This window comes from Oncorhynchus tshawytscha, unplaced genomic scaffold (assembly GCF_018296145.1).
Source record: "Oncorhynchus tshawytscha isolate Ot180627B unplaced genomic scaffold, Otsh_v2.0 Un_contig_12034_pilon_pilon, whole genome shotgun sequence".
NCBI lineage: Eukaryota > Metazoa > Chordata > Actinopteri > Salmoniformes > Salmonidae > Oncorhynchus > Oncorhynchus tshawytscha.
The window spans coordinates 110,743-127,950 of NW_024609669.1; positions in this window are offsets into that span (position 1 = coordinate 110,743).

The following is a 17,208-nucleotide window of genomic DNA, read 5'->3' on the forward strand; positions in this document are numbered from 1 at the left end:
AGACAGATTTTGGTTTACACTGAATCTCCGTTTGGATATTGGTTAGGCTACAATTAGGCTGGAGGAAATGTTAGCTAAATTGAGGCGAGTGCTGCTCATGATCATCTTGTGTAGTTGGCTCATTTATTAGAACATTTTGTTATTTAGTTTAACAAGTGGATTATTTTGCTCTTCACTCGTGGTCGCTTAATATCCCAGGCCTACTCCTGACCAAAATCCTGTGACTTCACTGACTTGTCTGATAATCAATCAATGTGATTTTGTTCACTGAATCTCCGTCTGTATAGGCTATCTGGTTAAATGATTTCTGTTTGGGCAAATAAGTGGAGGTGGTTTAGCTCAATTATTCGTTTGGTCATCTGTCACTGATCAGAAACATTTAGCATGCAATGATGTAGTCTAAATCCAGAGTAGTCCTATTGTTTGGCTCGATCGTGTATAAGCAACTCCAAAAACACGCGGAGGTTGTGAAATATGAACACGAGACTCACACGCTTTTGAAAATAGGATTACTATTCTTTTCTATCAGTATCATAATGAAGATAAGACCAGACACCAGCTCCCTAACAAAGTGGACTGAGTCTTGTTTAAAATGGGCTCGGTTTAAAAATATCACTTTTTTACATGATGGCAGTTCCACGTACTTTCCCTTGACAAGTTGTGTAGGAAAAATACAATTTGTATTTTATTCTGTTATATTCTTACTATAAAATATATGTATGTTGACTGTGATTGGGTAGGTGTGTCTTGTCTGTTTAATGAACAAAATAACAAACTATTGATTTTATTTGATGGCGCAGTCATGGCTGTACAGCCCTGTAACATAGGTCTAATTAAACTCGAAATATGCTATTATTTTATTATTATTATTTTTAAATATTTTTTATTCGTCATGTTTCTTAGGACCTGCCTAAACAAATGAATAATATACATACAGTTGAAGTCTGAAGTTTACATACACCTTAGCCAAATACATTTAAACTCACACATTACCGGGGGCAAACTACCTGCCCTCCAGGACACCTACAGCACCCGATGTCTCAGGAAGGACAAAAAGATCAACCACCCAAGCCACTGCCTGGTCACCACGATACCATCCAGAAGGCGAGTCTGTACAGGTGCATCAAATCTGGGAACGAGACACTGAAAAACAGCTTCTATCTCAAGGCCATCAGACTGTTAAACAGCCATCACTAGCATACTGACCACTTTAATAAATGGAACACTAGTCACTTTAATAATGGCATTTTAAAAATGGTTACATATCTTGCATTACTCATCTCATATGTATACTGTATTCTATATTATCTATTGCATCTTAGCATCTGCTGCTCTGACATTGCTCATCCATATATTTATATGTTCTTATTCCATTCCTTACTTAGATTTGTTGTGAAATAGTTGGATATTACTTGTTAGATATTGTTGTACTGTCAGAACTAGAAGCACAAGCATTTTGCTACACTCAAAATACCATCTGCTAACCTTGTGTATGTGATCAATACAATTTGATCTAGCTGATCTAGGGTGTAATCATTAGTCCAACAGTTGCAAACGAGAGTTTCTGTTGGACAGATTCAGATATGTTTATCCCCATTTCACTCCGTTTGCTTCCATTTAAGAAATGTTTTTCAACAGAATCGGTGGAATGGATGCAGTCCTGATCACACGTAAACACAGTTACATTTCATAGCAGCCAGATCATATAATTCCTTCTCGCATCTACCTGCTGTCCTACTCATCTTTTTACTTTGCTTGGTAACTAGGTAACATAGCATCCCTCTTTGTTTGAGTCAGGTGTTTGGATAGGCTAAACTAGCTAGCTGCATTCGCTAGCTAAGTGAATTTGAAAAAATACTACATATAACTAGCTTTCTCTCTCTCTCACTTGCTTCTCCATTCTTTAAGAAATCTATTTGTTCAAAACTGTTCTGTTTTCTTTCTCTCTCTTTGAGTCAACTACTCACCACATTTTATGCACTGCAGTGCTAGCTAGCTGTAGCTTATGCTTTCAGTACTAGATTCATTCTCTGATCTGTAGCTTATGCTTTCAGCACTAGATTCATTCTCTGATCCTTTGATTGGGTGGACATGTCAGTTCATGTTGCAAGAACTCTCATAGGTTGGAGGAAGTCCTCTGGAAGTTGTTATAATTATTGTGTAAGTCTATGGAAGGGGTGAGAACCACGAGCCTCCTAGGTTTTGTACTGAAGTCAATGTAGCCAGAGGAAGACAGAAACGAGCTGTCCTCTGGCTACACCATGTTTTTTAATTTTTAATTTCACCTTTATTTAACCAGGTAGACTAGTTGACAACAAGTTCTAATTTGCAACTGCACCTGGCCCAGATAAAGCAAAGCAGTTCGACACATTCAACAACATAGAGTTACACATGGAATAAATAAACACACAATCAATAATACAGTAGAAAAATCTATATACAGCATGGTGCTGCCCTATAGAGTGCTGTTGAGCCTACTGTAGACCTCCATTGCAAAATAATGTATTTTAATGAATTATTTGGTGACATTAATATATTTTGTATAGTTTTATCTAAAAATGATAACTTTTTATGTTTCATATTTACGTTATGTTTTTATATTTACATTTTTATGAAATTCACTGAGGAGGATGGTCCTCCCCCTTACTCCTCTGAGGAGCCTCCACTGATGTATAGCCAACTGCTATGGTAGCACTGCATGCCATCTATCATACATTAGGAGTTAGCATGGCAGCTTACAGATCTGGGCCCAGGCTAGCACATTTCTACAACATGCACCACCAGCTTGGTATGTACAGCAGCCACTTCCAGCAGCATCACGAACCAGTTCAGCTGTTTCTCTGCCAGTCAATGTTCACCTGTCTGTCCTGTGTGTGTGTGTGTCTCATACTCTTCGTCCTCGTCTTCACCAAGTAGCTTCTCATCAAAAGCATCTTCCTCCAAGAAGTCCATGACCTCTCGGTCCTCCTTATCCTGCAGGTCTTCCTCAGAGATGACCCTTTAGCACGTAAGATGATGAATCTAAGGGAATTGTGAAGACACAAGATATCAAATCAAATCAAATTTATTTATAGCCCTTCGTACATCAGCTGATATCTCAAAGTGCTGTACAGAAACCCAGCCTAAAACCCCAAACAGCAAGCAATGCAGGTGTAGAAGCACGATATCAACCTGTTTGTAAGGTGACAAAGTTACATTTTAAAATTCTAATGTTTTCTCTCTAACATTTGAAAAAACAGTTAACATAATTGTATATCTGAAACTCCATAAATCAAATCAAATTTTATTTGTCACATACACATGGTTAGCAGATGTTAATGCGAGTGTAGCGAAATGCTTGTGCTTCTAGTTCCGACAATGCAGTAATAACGAACAAGTAATCTAACTAACAATTCCAAAAAACTACTGTCTTATACACAGTGTAAGGGGATAAAGAATATGTACATAAGGATATATGAATGAGTGATGGTACAGAGCAGCATAGGCAAGATACAGTAGATGATATCGAGTACAGTATATACATATGAGATGAGTATGTAAACCAAGTGGCATAGTTAAAGTGGCATGTATTGATAAGGAAAGTCGATGATATAGAGTACAGTATATACGTATGCATATGTGGAGATGAATAATGTAGGGTAAGTAACATTATATAGGTAGCATTGTTTAAAGTGGCTAGTGATATATTTACATCATTTCCCATAACTGAAATAATATGATCATGTATGCCTGTGGCAGCAAAGACAAACCAGCTTGACCTCCAGCCTGAGCTTTCAGCTTTAAGGCTTATGATCTATCATAAAAGGTTGTACATTCATTCTTGCATTTAACAGCCAGCAAGGTTTACTATTTTGGAATCATATCACAGATAAACATTGTTAGAGTCACACCCTCAGAGTCTTACGGTTGAATCTGGTACCAGGATAAACATGACAATGAGTCATCCGATTGTATACTTTTATGTATTTTTAGTAGCTAAGCAATGTGGTAAATGCAGTTTTCTGTGATGTGTATACGGGCTCTCTGTCCCACTGTTCCATCGATGTGGAGGGCAAACAGAGAACTCTCCTGGTTCTTGACAAAGATATTATAAATATAGCGGGGCCCCAGTGTCTGAGGATCAGGGATCAGGAGATGAGTGCCTCCCCTGACAGCAGGGTCGCAATTGTTGGTAAATAGTTCCTGCTTCTGAGCCGGCCTGTCAGAGTAGAGACTGGGCGTGGTTTAGACTCACCCAGCCTATCGTTGATTGTTGGCGCAGAGGCTGGTCCCAGTCGATGAACAGCCCCAAGCGCTTTCCAGTTGATAGATGTAACTGTTGCTGTGAAGAATATCTATGCGCTCATGCTCGATACTGTTATCTCGGGGCACCTGGCTCCTGTTATCTAACAAAAGACCGTTTGTTCTCGCAACACTACGTTCTGAATGTGCCTGCCCCCCAACTCATTGCACAGTTCCTGTCTTCATTGTTATTCTGTATTTTTCCATCATGAGAATGCCTCTTGTGTCTGTTGTGTACCTAGCCTGTTTTGCGGAGGGAATAATGCAGTCTGGTGAAAAGTGGTGTGCTGTGCATATGCAAATGTGCCGGAACTTCAGACCGAACTTCTCTGACAATTATTATGAAAACCAAATCGAAGCCAAATCAGACCTCACGTAGCCTCTTGTGTTTCTGCTTGAATGGAAGACAGTGCAAAGACCCTGCGATATGTTGGAAGTCTTGTTTTCAGATTAGCCTTGTTAAAATCCCCAGCTACAAATATCTTGATTATAATCGAAGAGAATTCTCTTGGTAGGTAATGCGGTCTACATTTTATGATTGCTAAATCAGGTGAACTTATAGCTTTCTTATGATCTATCATAAAGGTTGAGCTTGGGACCAGCACCAGAACTAGGAAGATATGTAAATAAACAATTAACCATCTTGTTTATTGGTCCATTATCATCAGATCGCCTTGTGACCTTATGCTTTGGGCCCAAAAACTTCCCACCTGAGCCAGATGAAATTCCAAGCATTTTTTCAAACAGCTCTTAGTCACAAAATGGGCAATTATCATATTTTCAGGGTGAATTTCAGAGTGTTATTTCGAGCCGGCCTCATAGCGTGGAAATAGCATCCCAGCCCCTAAGCGCTTTCAGTTGAGAAAATGGTAAATAACATGTTATCTTTTTTTTAAACTACACTGGGCCTTTAAACCTAATAATCTATAGGGTTTAATGACTGGTGAAAAGGTGGCAGTATATCCGCTTCTGATCAGTCAAAGGTAGTAATTACATGTCTGTTGTGGTTGTTGTTTACACAGGATGGTGAAATGAATCCTGGGATGGTTAATTTAAAAACTCATTATTTGACCTCATAGGGATTATGGCCAAGCACACACTGTATAATATCAAGAATCATAATAACATGTAGACAGTTTGTGGGGGTGTGTATGTTCTCATGGAAGACTTCTGTGCCAAAATGTTCCAGAGCAGCCTTTATAAGGGTCAGCCCAGGTGTGGCTTTGGCTTGAGAGGAAAGGAGAAGGCAAGTGGTGATCACTAAGCATCTAAAAGGTAGGTTTTCAGTCCTCCTAACAGTTTCATTGGAGGAAACTCGTCATTTCTAGTACGACTGTGCAACAATGTCTAACTGACCATGTACTTTGTGACAGGAGGACGTGCAGGGATGAGACCCATGGACCACAGCGTGCTGAAATGTTGTCTCTTCTCTCTACTCTTGCTAACAGGTAAGACATTGGGCTCCATTTTACTCTTCTTAAAACAACACAAATTGCACCAGAACAAATGTCATCTTTATTGTTCCTATTAGCATTCGTAAAGTATTCAGACCCTTGACTTTTTCCACATTTTGTTACGTTACAGCCTTATTCTAAAATGTATTAAATAGTTTTTCCCCTCATCAATCTACACACAATACCCCATAATGACAAAGCCAAAACCGGTTTTAAGAAATGTTTGACCCCCTCCCCAAAAAACAAGAAATATCACATTTACATAAGTATTCAGACCCTTTACTCAGTACTTCGTTGAATCACCTTTGTCAGCGATTACAGCCTGAAGTCTTCTTGGGTATGAAGCTACAAGCTTGGCACACCTGTATTTGGGGAGTTTCTCCCTTTCTTCTCTGCAGATCCTCTCAAGCTCTGTCAGGTTGGATGGGGAGCATCGCTGCACAGCTATTTTCAGGTCTCTTCAGATATGTTCGATCGGGTTCAAGTCCGGGCTCTGGCTGGGCCACTCGAGGACATTCAGAGACTTGTCCCGAAGCCACTCCTGCGTTGTCTTGGCTGTGTGCTTAGGGTCGTTGTCTTGTTGGAAGGTGAACCTTCACCCCAGCAGTCTAAAGGTCCTGAAAGCTCTGGGGGAATTTTTAATCAAGGATCTCTGTGTACATTGATTCGTTAATCTTTCCCTCAATCCTGACTAGTCTCCCAGTCCATGCCGCTGGAAAACATCCCCACAGCATGATGCTGCCACCACCATACTTCACCGTAGGAATGGTGCTAGGTTTCCTCCAGACGCGACGATTGGCACAGGCCAAAGAGCTCAATCTTGGTTTCATCAGACAGGGGAATCTTGTTTCTCATGGTCTGAGAGTCCTTTAGGTGCCTTTTGGCAAACCCCAAGTAGGTGTTTTACTGAGGAGTGGCTTCCATCTGCCACCTGCAGAGATGGTTGTCCTTCTGGAAGGTTCTCTCATCTCCACAGAGGAACTCTGGAGCTCTGTCAGAGTGACCATCGGGATTTTGGTCACCTCCCCGACCAAGGCCCTTCTCCCCAATTGCTCAGTTTGGCCAGGCGTCCAGCACTAGGAAGAGTCTTGATGATTCCAAACTTCTTCCATTTAAGAATGATGGAGGCCACTGTGTTATTGGGGACCTTCCATGCTGCAGAAATTTTGTTACCCTTCCCCAGATCTGTGCTTGACACAATCCTGTCTCTGAGCTCTTCGGACAATTCTTTCGACCTCATGGCTTGGTTTTTGCTCTGACAACTGTGGGACCTTATATGGGGTGGCAGGGTAGCCTAGTGGTTAGAGCGTTGGACTAGTAAACGAAAGGCTGCAAGTTCAAATCCCCAAGCTGACAAGGTACAAATCTGTCGTTCTGCCCCTGACCAGGCAGTTAACCCACTGTTCCTAGGCTGAATTTGTTCTTAACTGACTTGCCTAGTAAAATAAATATAGATGTGCCTTTCCAAATCATGTCCAATCAATTGAATTTACCCCAGGTTGATTCCAATCAAGTTGTAGAAACATCTCAAGGATGATCAATGGAAAGAGGATGCACCTGAGCACAATTTCGAGTCTCACAGCGAAGCGCCTGAATACTTATGTAAATAAGGTTAGGTTTTTTATGATTTATAAATTTGCAAACATTTCTAAAGACCTGTTTTCACTTTGTCATTATGGTGCATTGTGTGTAGATTGATGAGGATTTTATTTTATTTGATCCATTTGAGAACATAACAAAATGTGGAATGAGGGAAAGGGTCTGAATACTTTCCAAATGCACTGTATGTACAAAAGTATGTAAACACCTCTCCAAATTAGTGTATTCCGGCTATTTCAGCCACAACTGTTGCTGACAGGTGTATAAAATCAAGCACACAGCCATGCAATCTCCATAGACAGACATTGGCAGTAGAATGCCCTTACTGATGAGCTCAGTGCCTTTCAATGTGGCTCCGGTCAACTGTAAGTGCTGTTATTGTAAAGTGGAAACAGCTAGGAGCAACGGCTCAGCTGCGAAGTGTTAGGCCACACAAGCACACAGAACGAGACCACCTAGCGCTGAAGCGTGTAGTGTCTAAAAATTGTCTGTCCTTGGTTGCAACACCAATCTGCCTCTGGAAACAACATCAGCACAATAACTGTTTGTCGCGAGCTTCATGAAATGTCCACATACTTTTGGGCATGCAGTGTATTGGGGCGATAATGGACTAGCGATAGAGTATCAGGTCACTTTTGACAGATATTGAGTCACTACTATGAAGACATGCAACAACCTTATCCCATTTCAATTAGATTAAGGTGGTCATTTCTTGCACTGTGTTGTTGAACTATTGGAAAGCATCATTGGTTCCTACTATATAAATCCAATGTATTATTCTGAAATTAAATACCTGTCTCTGGTTCCACAGTGTCTGCAGCAGACCCTCCATCCAATGCAGCCATTTTAGCTAGTGAAATGACTCCAGGCAATGCATCCAATACAGCCAATGCAGGCCAAGCACCCAATACATCCACTAATACATCCAACACAGCCAGTACAAACCAACCATTCAACACAGCCAGTACAAACCAACCACCCAACACAGCCACTTCATCCAGGGCAACGACACCCTCCTGTACAACACGTCGATGTCTGGCCAGCATGCTGATTGCGAAAGAAGCTCTGAGTCAGCCACAGTCTCCATCATGCATCTCAAATATCAGTGTGCCGTTAATAGTGTATGAAACTCTGTCTGTCGTAAGTCACTTTCTGTTCCTTTTAATTGAGTTTTGTACAATGTGATGAGTTTCAGAGAGAACCTATTGACAGTTATGTCATTATGTGATGAGGAATTATTCTCTTTCTAATAGGACACAAAAACCTCCGCTTCGAGAGTCGTCTGCAGGTCATACTGGTAAGTACACATCAAACATCAAGGGAGACATTCAAGGAAATGTGACATTTTGTAATACTTCTCATGACTATGATTCTTCCCCCAAGCCATAAAACTGCTGAACAATGAATCAAATGGCCAGCCGGACTATTTACATTGACACCCCTCCTTTTGTTTTTACACTGTTGCTACTCACTGTTTATTATCTATGCATGTCAAACTTTACCCCTACCTACATCTATAAATTACCTAGACTAACCTGTACCCCCACACATTGACTCGGTACCGGTACACCATGTATATAGCCTCGTTATTGTTATTTTATTGTGTTATTATTTCTTTTTTACTTTAGTTTATTTAGTAAATATATTCTTAACTCTTGAACTGCATTGTTGGTAAAGGGCTCGTAAGTAAGCATTTCACGGTAAGGTCTAAACCTGTTGTATTCAGAGCATGTGACAAATAACATTTGATTTGATTTAAAACTAGTCTTGGGAAGACCCTGATTTATCATGGGACACATCAGTCTATCATCATGATATGGTGGTCCTGCCTGTCAGCAAAATCTGGACTCCTGAACTCCATGTGACTAATGGGTGAGTCCAATTACAACAGAATACAATAACTTATGTTTCATTCATTTTAGTTGGCTTGGTGATGGAAAAGCACACTTCTAGATTTATCTCAGTCTAATTAGTATCATGGTTATTATATTTCTTCTGCCTACTCTAGAGTTTAAACGATTTAAGTTACTAACACGAAACCAACTTCCAAATGTTCAGACTGAGTGCTTGCATTCAGAATTGTTACAACATTTAGACTTTTTGAACTATAACCATTTTAAATGATCATAAAAGCTCCATAGGGTTGAATGGAAAGTATTTTAAATGATCATAAAAGCTCCATAGGGTTGAATGGAAAGTATTTTAAATGATCATAAAAGCTCCATAGGGTTGAATGGAAAGCATTTTAAATGATCATAAAAGCGCCATAGGGTTGAATGGAAAGTATTTTAAATGATCATAAAAGCTCCATAGGGTTGAATGGAAAGCATTTTAAATGATCATAAAAGCGCCATAGGGTTGAATGGAAAGCATTTTAAATGATCATAAAAGCTCCATAGGGTTGAATGGAAAGCATTTTAAATGATCATAAAAGCTCCATAGGGTTGAATGGAAAGCATTTTAAATGATCATAAAAGCTCCATAGGGTTGAATGTAAAGTATTTTAAATGATCATAAAAGCTCCATAGGGTTGAATGGAAAGTAATTTAAATGATCATAAAAGCTCCATAGGGTTGAATGGAAAGCATTTTAAATGATCATAAAAGCTCCATAGGGTTGAATGGAAAGCATTTTAAATATGCCACTGCTCTGACACCAGTCAAGCTATCGACACCAACCAGCATTTACATGTTCAAACTGAGACAACTTAGATTGTTTTTATACAGATCTGTTAAACTATTTATACGTTCTGAACTATAGCCATTTAAATTAACATGGGTTTGAATGAGAACCATAGGAATACACAGTCAGCTATTCAAAATGTTTATCAACTATAAGCATTGCATAAATTAGCATGAAATAAAACTCACCAACAATAAAGCTTGAACTGTTCAAGCTAGAGACGCCAAACCGACTTTTACATGTTCACTAGATCAATCTTCAGTTGTCTGTTTAGAGTGGCCAAATGTTTAGGTGTGACAGTTTTAGTACATCAATCCTCAGTCTGTCCTCAACCTCTCATGTCTAAAGAGTGCAAACAACGATGAAGCACGGCAACAAGGATTTACTGGTGCACAGCAACGGGACTATAGAGCACATGGTCATCATGAACACTGTGGTGGGCTGTGAAGTCAATCTGTACAACTACCCCTTCGCTTCAGATTTCTGTGCCATCGGAATCAATGTATGGGTATTTAGTGGTAAGTGCATCACTTCAATCCTCATTCTGTCTGCTAAACCGCTCTTGCACACTTACTTACCAAAGATCTTAATAAAAACAAGATGTTACTAAAAACAACTAAAACATTTTTAAATCTGTGTAGCCTACTGCAATTCAGTATATAATGCAATTCAGTTTATTTGTCATCTTTGAAATTTTCTATGCATCCTAACTGTCTAGTTTTTATTTTTGGGCTGGACACAGTAAATATTATTTTTGGTGGTTTTTTAAATTCATTTTTATTAGAATTTATTTTGGGCAACAGACATATACAACTAAATGTACAATGTGGACCCAGAGGATATCACTTGAAAGTATTCATTAAAACGTTTCCAAAGTGGTCCTCAATGATAAAAACAATAACACACATAATGATTAAAAGTCAAGACAAAATTATAAACCACCATAAATACATTGATTTATATTGACATCCCAGAAAAGTGGCACTATCCACTGCCCTTCTCCCTAACCTTAAAAATCAATCATATTCATTTCACATTAAAACAATCTATTAATTGAACATTATACCGATCCTTCAAATAAATCCACCTGACCAGCAGTAGGGGGCACAAGGGGCAGTGGGGTGGTTTCTCTTACTTAGACAACCTTTTCCAAATGAAACATTTTGCCTGCTTTTTAAACCTATTTTTTACTTTTATTTGCTTGATTTCCAAGAGAAGGCTATTCCATAGACAAATGCCTGTATGGAAAAACGTGCTCCTCGCAGTACTGTTTACTCCTGGGATTTCACAAGACATAACACCAGGTCTGGTATTGTGACTGTGTTGGTTATAGACCATTTCAATGTGGTTTTTCATATAACCTGGAGCGCGATTATTTAAGATGTCAAACATATGATTAAGTTTAAGTTGGTCCACTCTGGACTCCAAAGGCAACAAGCCCACCTCCCAGAACTCCTGTACCCCTATGTGGGTCTTAGCGGGGACATTCAGCATATACCTGATAACATTATTTTGCATGACCTGCATTCTCTTTTTCAGCTTTTTGAAAGCACACTATACCAAGCAGAGCAGGCATAATCAAAATGACACTGAATCAAGATTGAGAGAAGCAGTTTATTAACTTTAATGTTAAAATATCTAGTGTTACGATATAAAAATGTCAATTTGTTTGCCATTTTAGAAAGAATTTTAGCAGCAATCAGGTCTCCAGAAAGGGATTGATCTAGGAACACACCACGATAAGTTACACTTGTTTGAGATTCAACCTCCTTGCCTGCACAGTTTACCGTCATCTTGTCAGCCCTAGGCAATCTACGTTTTGTTCCAAACAAAATCGATTCAGTTTTTCACAAATGTAATGACAATTTGTTGCCAGACAACCAATCTCGAACAAAATGCAATTCCTTACTCAGGGTCTCCTCCATGTAAACTGTATTCTTCCCTCATACCAGTATGGCTGAACACCATTACAAACATCACCATTACATACACCATTACAAACATCACCATTACATACTTGTGTTCTGTTGGTCAGATAGGTGGATAAGTCAAGTATCAGTGGAGTGAGCCGTTCTAAAGCCAGATTGGAGTTCATAAAAGTTTGTGCTCAGAAGGTATCCCTCAAGTTGATTCAAAACTAATCTCTCAAAAACTTTGGAAGGTGGTGAGGATTGACACAGGCCATTTGTTTTACTGCTCTTCTTGTGGAGTGGAACCACCCGGGCTGTTTTGAGATCCTTGGGAAATGTACCACTGCTAATAGAAAGGTTTACAATATGCGTTATCATTTTAGCAGTGACACAAGCACTATCCTTTATGAATCTTGCAGGAAGGTTATTCAGCCCAGTTGCTTTGTTTGTGCTCATTAAGCAGTGTAGATTGGAAACATTGTCCTCTGTTACCATGCACAGCTCTAACAAATCATTTGTGATACCTTTGGTATGGTAAAAGGTGTTAATGAAAGACTGGCCATAGTGTCCAGAGCAGGTGGGTAACTTCTTAACCAGAGATGAGGCTATAGTGGTAAAAAAAAAAGGTGGTAAAATCAGTGGGCTGGACACAGTGAATATTATTTTGGTGCTCATTAGTGGGCTGGACACAGTGAATATTATTTTGGTGCTCATTAGTGTGCTGGACACAGTGAATATTATTTTGGTGCTCATTAGTGGGCTGGACACAGTGAATATTATTTTGGTGCTCATTAGTGGGCTGGACACAGTGAATATTATTTTGGTGCTCATTAGTGGGCTGGACACAGTGAATATTATTTTGGTGCTCATTAGTGGGCTGGACACAGTGAATATTATTTTGGTGCTCATTAGTGGGCTGGACACAGTGAATATTATTTTGGTGCTCATTAGTGTGCTGGACACAGTGAACATTATTTTGGTGCTCATTAGTGTGCTGGACACAGTGAATATTATTTTGGTGCTCATTAGTGTGCTGGACACAGTGAATATTATTTTGGTGCTCATTAGTGGGCTGGACACAGTGAATATTATTTTGGTGCTCATTAGTGGGCTGGACACAGTGAATATTATTTTGGTGCTCATTAGTGTGCTGGACACAGTGAATATTATTTTGGTGCTCATTAGTGTGCTGGACACAGTGAATATTATTTTGGTGCTCATTAGTGTGCTGGACACAGTGAATATTATTTTGGTGCTCATTAGTGGGCTGGACACAGTGAATATTATTTTGGTGCTCATTAGTGGGCTGGACACAGTGAATATATTTTGGTGCTCATTAGTGGGCTGGACACAGTGAATATTGTTTTGGTGCTCATTAATATTGGGCTGGACACAGTGAATATTATTTTGGTGCTCATTAGTGGGGCTGGACACAGTGAATATAGTCCTAAAAATGTTGGATTGGATCAGTCATGGATTTTTTGGCTGTTCTTTCTCAGTTTAGGAAAAAAATACCATTACACCACTGTTTGTAAATTATAATAATAATGATGGAGCAATATTTACCTGCAAGTTATCTTCCAAATGAATGCCTGCCAGAATGAATCAAACAGCTTCTTAAGGGATATGATTGACAGCTAGTATGAACTTGAGAAACATTGCTTTGATATTGATGACCTTAGAACCTGATACCAGAGCCACTGTAAGAATGGATCCCATCAGTGATGTTTTTTTTTTTTAATGTGATGGTTTTTCCATCCATTTAGTTTTTCCCATCCTCTCCTGAGAACCCAGATAAAACCGAACCAAGAGCCAAAAATTATGGAATGAACAGGAACCAAATACGTTACACCCACAATGCCAATTGATAGAAACAAATATTTTTTTGTTATAAGCTATGAATGACTGAACTAGTATCAAATATCTGCTTTTCCAGGATGTGGCATGTTCCTGAACTTTGGGAAAGTGAGCACAACTAGTGCAAACCGTGGGGACTGGCTAACCGAGGCAGTGGAACTCAATGCTAAAGGAGGCAGAGATGATCGCAACTATCTATGGGTTAGTGAGAGTTCCTGGTGATTTCAGTAGTTTATGTGACATGTAAAGTATCTTTATCTATGGGTTAGTGAGAGTTCCTGGTGATTTCAGTAGTTTATGTGACATGTAAAGTATCTTTATCTATGGGTTAGTGAGAGTTCCTGGTGATTTCAGTAGTTTATGTGGGACATGTAAAGTATCTTTATCTATGGGTTAGTGAGAGTTCCTGGTGATTTCAGTAGTTTATGTGACATGTAAAGTATCTTTATCTATGGGTTAGTGAGAGTTCCTGGTGATTTCAGTAGTTTATGTGATATGTAGAGTAAAGTATCTCTATCTATGGGTTAGTGAGTGTTCCTGGTGATTTCAGTAGTTTATGTGACATGTAAAGATACTTTACTCTTCCTGTTTTTAAGGGCAAAGCTTGACCAACAATTACACTCAAAAAAGACAATACGCTTGAATCAACATTAGCTAGATGTACACAACCGATGGTGAAGGATGTGGACTCATTGACATTAGAATTCTGAAAACGCCTGACAGTTTGATTTTGAAGGTTAATGCTCTTCCCTTTCAATGTCAAACTAATGTTTAGATGCAAAAACGCTTTCTCTCTTGCCTACCCATCTGTCTTGCAGAGTGTCGCTGAAAATGCGGTCTGAAAACCCGTTTCTGGCTCCTGGTCCTGCCAGTATACTGATCATTGTAGCAGATGGGTGAGCTTCTCCTGCCACTGGGAGGGGCGAGAGCGTATCTCATTCAAGGTTACACTGGTTCTCAGCTTCATCATGTTCCTCATCATCCTCAACGACCTACTGCCTGGAGGAGCCAGTGCAGCCCCCATCATCCGTGAGTGTCCTGTTTAAACAGGGTTAAACTGTTACATCACAACAAAACACAACATCCTAGATCATCAATAAAACATTACATCATACAAGACCTTACTCTATTATTACAAATGTACAATATAAAATTCAGCATAACATGACAATGTGTGTTGTGTGTATAGGGTGCATCCATATAACACTCAAACATCTCTCTCTTGTTCTCCATAGGAAAGCACTTCTGTTTCTGTTTGGTCATCCTGGTGTTGAGCACGTTGCAGTCTATGGTGCTCACACGCCTGGCTAAGTGTGGCACTCTCTGGCCCTGCAGCCTCTCCAAGTCCAAAGACTCACTACTTAAAGACACAGACAATGAAGAGGGTAAATGTTTTCATTCTTCTGTCATCTCAGTTATCCACAGAGCAAGATATATTTTCATGGTTTCCAAAGACATTAACAAAACGTCCTTATACAACCATTTATAACCTGACCATGAAGTCATAATAACGTTATTGCAACCAGTTTTACTGGGTACCCCATTAAAAAAAAAAGCTACTCCATTTGATCTTTAATCTGTCACTGAAAACCATTCATGACATAGTTTAAGGTTTAAATGAAGGATGTGCCGAGTACAAAACGAATATCGGACAAAACAAATATCATAACGGATATGGAAACTTCCAGATGCAATAATGATACAAGTCTTTTTTGTAGTTACCTGTGATCAGAACATGTTCAGCTGCCAGCACGCATCTGTGTCACAAATAGTGTAAAGCGCTGTAAATAACCTAACTAAATCGTCTGTAAAGAAAACGGGGGGTATAGGTTAAGGCTGCTGTCACGGTGGATTAGAACAAGCGCATCTCTCCCTCTCTCACTTCCTGACTGTCATTCCCCGGCACCAGTCACACATATGCCGTGTTCACGTGCTTATCGATACTTCCTAACTTGTTGTAGTTGTACACGGGAGGTTGGTGGCACCTTAATTGGTGAGGACAGGCTCATGGTAATGGCTGGAGTGGAATGAGTGGAATGGTATCAAATACATCCAACACATGGTTTCAATTCCATTAGCTCTGCTCCGGCCATTATTATGAGCCGTCCTCCAGTCAGCTGCCTCCTGTGTTATACACCTACCTAGAGAAGAACCTTTTAACCCCTTTCAGGAACAAGTGTTCTGTCAACAATGTCACTAAATAATGTAGGAACTCTAAACCATGCACAGCAACCCTGGCTATTGGCGCCATACAGACAACATCAGCTGCTATAGAATCAGCACAGGGTCACAGATACATTTTCAGTCTTTTCCGGCCCATTGTTAATGTTTCTAGTATCCAAACTTGAACCATAACATTCAACACTGGCAGACATTTGATACTGGCAGTTTACAGTCATCAACAGATATGAGTTTAATATTATTCATCTTAAATTCCTGCACTAAATCCAGAAAAAAAGCTGACGGGATCGTTTCTTAGCTTTTGATCAAAGTGGAATTGATCTGATGCGCTGTATCTATGCTCACCATGACGGCTCATAATGTTTGAATGACGTCATTTTATATTTCACACTTTGGTTCTTCATGTGAGTAAATCAACCATTTAGCAATCAACTGTGAATATAAATTGTTAATTTGCGGTTAACAAAAATTTTAAAAAATGGTCTTCATATTTTTATTCCTTATTTAATAGTGGCATCTTTGAGTAATAAGGCCATTGAGGCCATCTCCATTTTGTAGTAGTCCATTTTCTTCTTCTCAAACTATTTCTATGAGTTGGTAAACAAACTGCAAAGTGCCTTTATACAGCCATACTGTTATTATAAAACAGGTACCAACAAAATTATAAAGTTAAAATTTAAAACTGTTACCATAGTGCAGTATGTTTTGATGTGTCATACACGTGGTAACGGTATAAAGCTTCAAGGTTCAGATTTACTGCCAACCACTTATTTTAGGAATAACTTAAGGTTGATGATTTACTGCCTCTTACTTTGTCAGGTCCAAATAAGGTTGATGATTTACTGCCATCAAACTGAACAGGTCTGAGGAAAAGAAGAAGATTTACAGCCCTCCAAAAGGTGGTGAAATTTTGACAAAATGGCTGCACAAGATCAGAATAAAGTTAAGGCTTTGCCAACAAAGTGGACTTGTATCTGTTTCTGATGATTTACATGCCACATGTTTATGAACAGGTATCATTTTATATTTCTCCTTGGTTCTTCATGTGAGTCAACAGGTATAAATTTGCTTTTAACAAAAATATTTAAAGAAATGGGTTGATACATTTATTGTTAATGTTTGAACAATAATTTCTATGAGTAAACAAACTAAGGTTGATGATTTTACTGATGATATGAACATTCCTATAAAGTTCCTATTGATGCATTTACTGCCACATGTAGTGAACAGGTATAAAGTTAAGG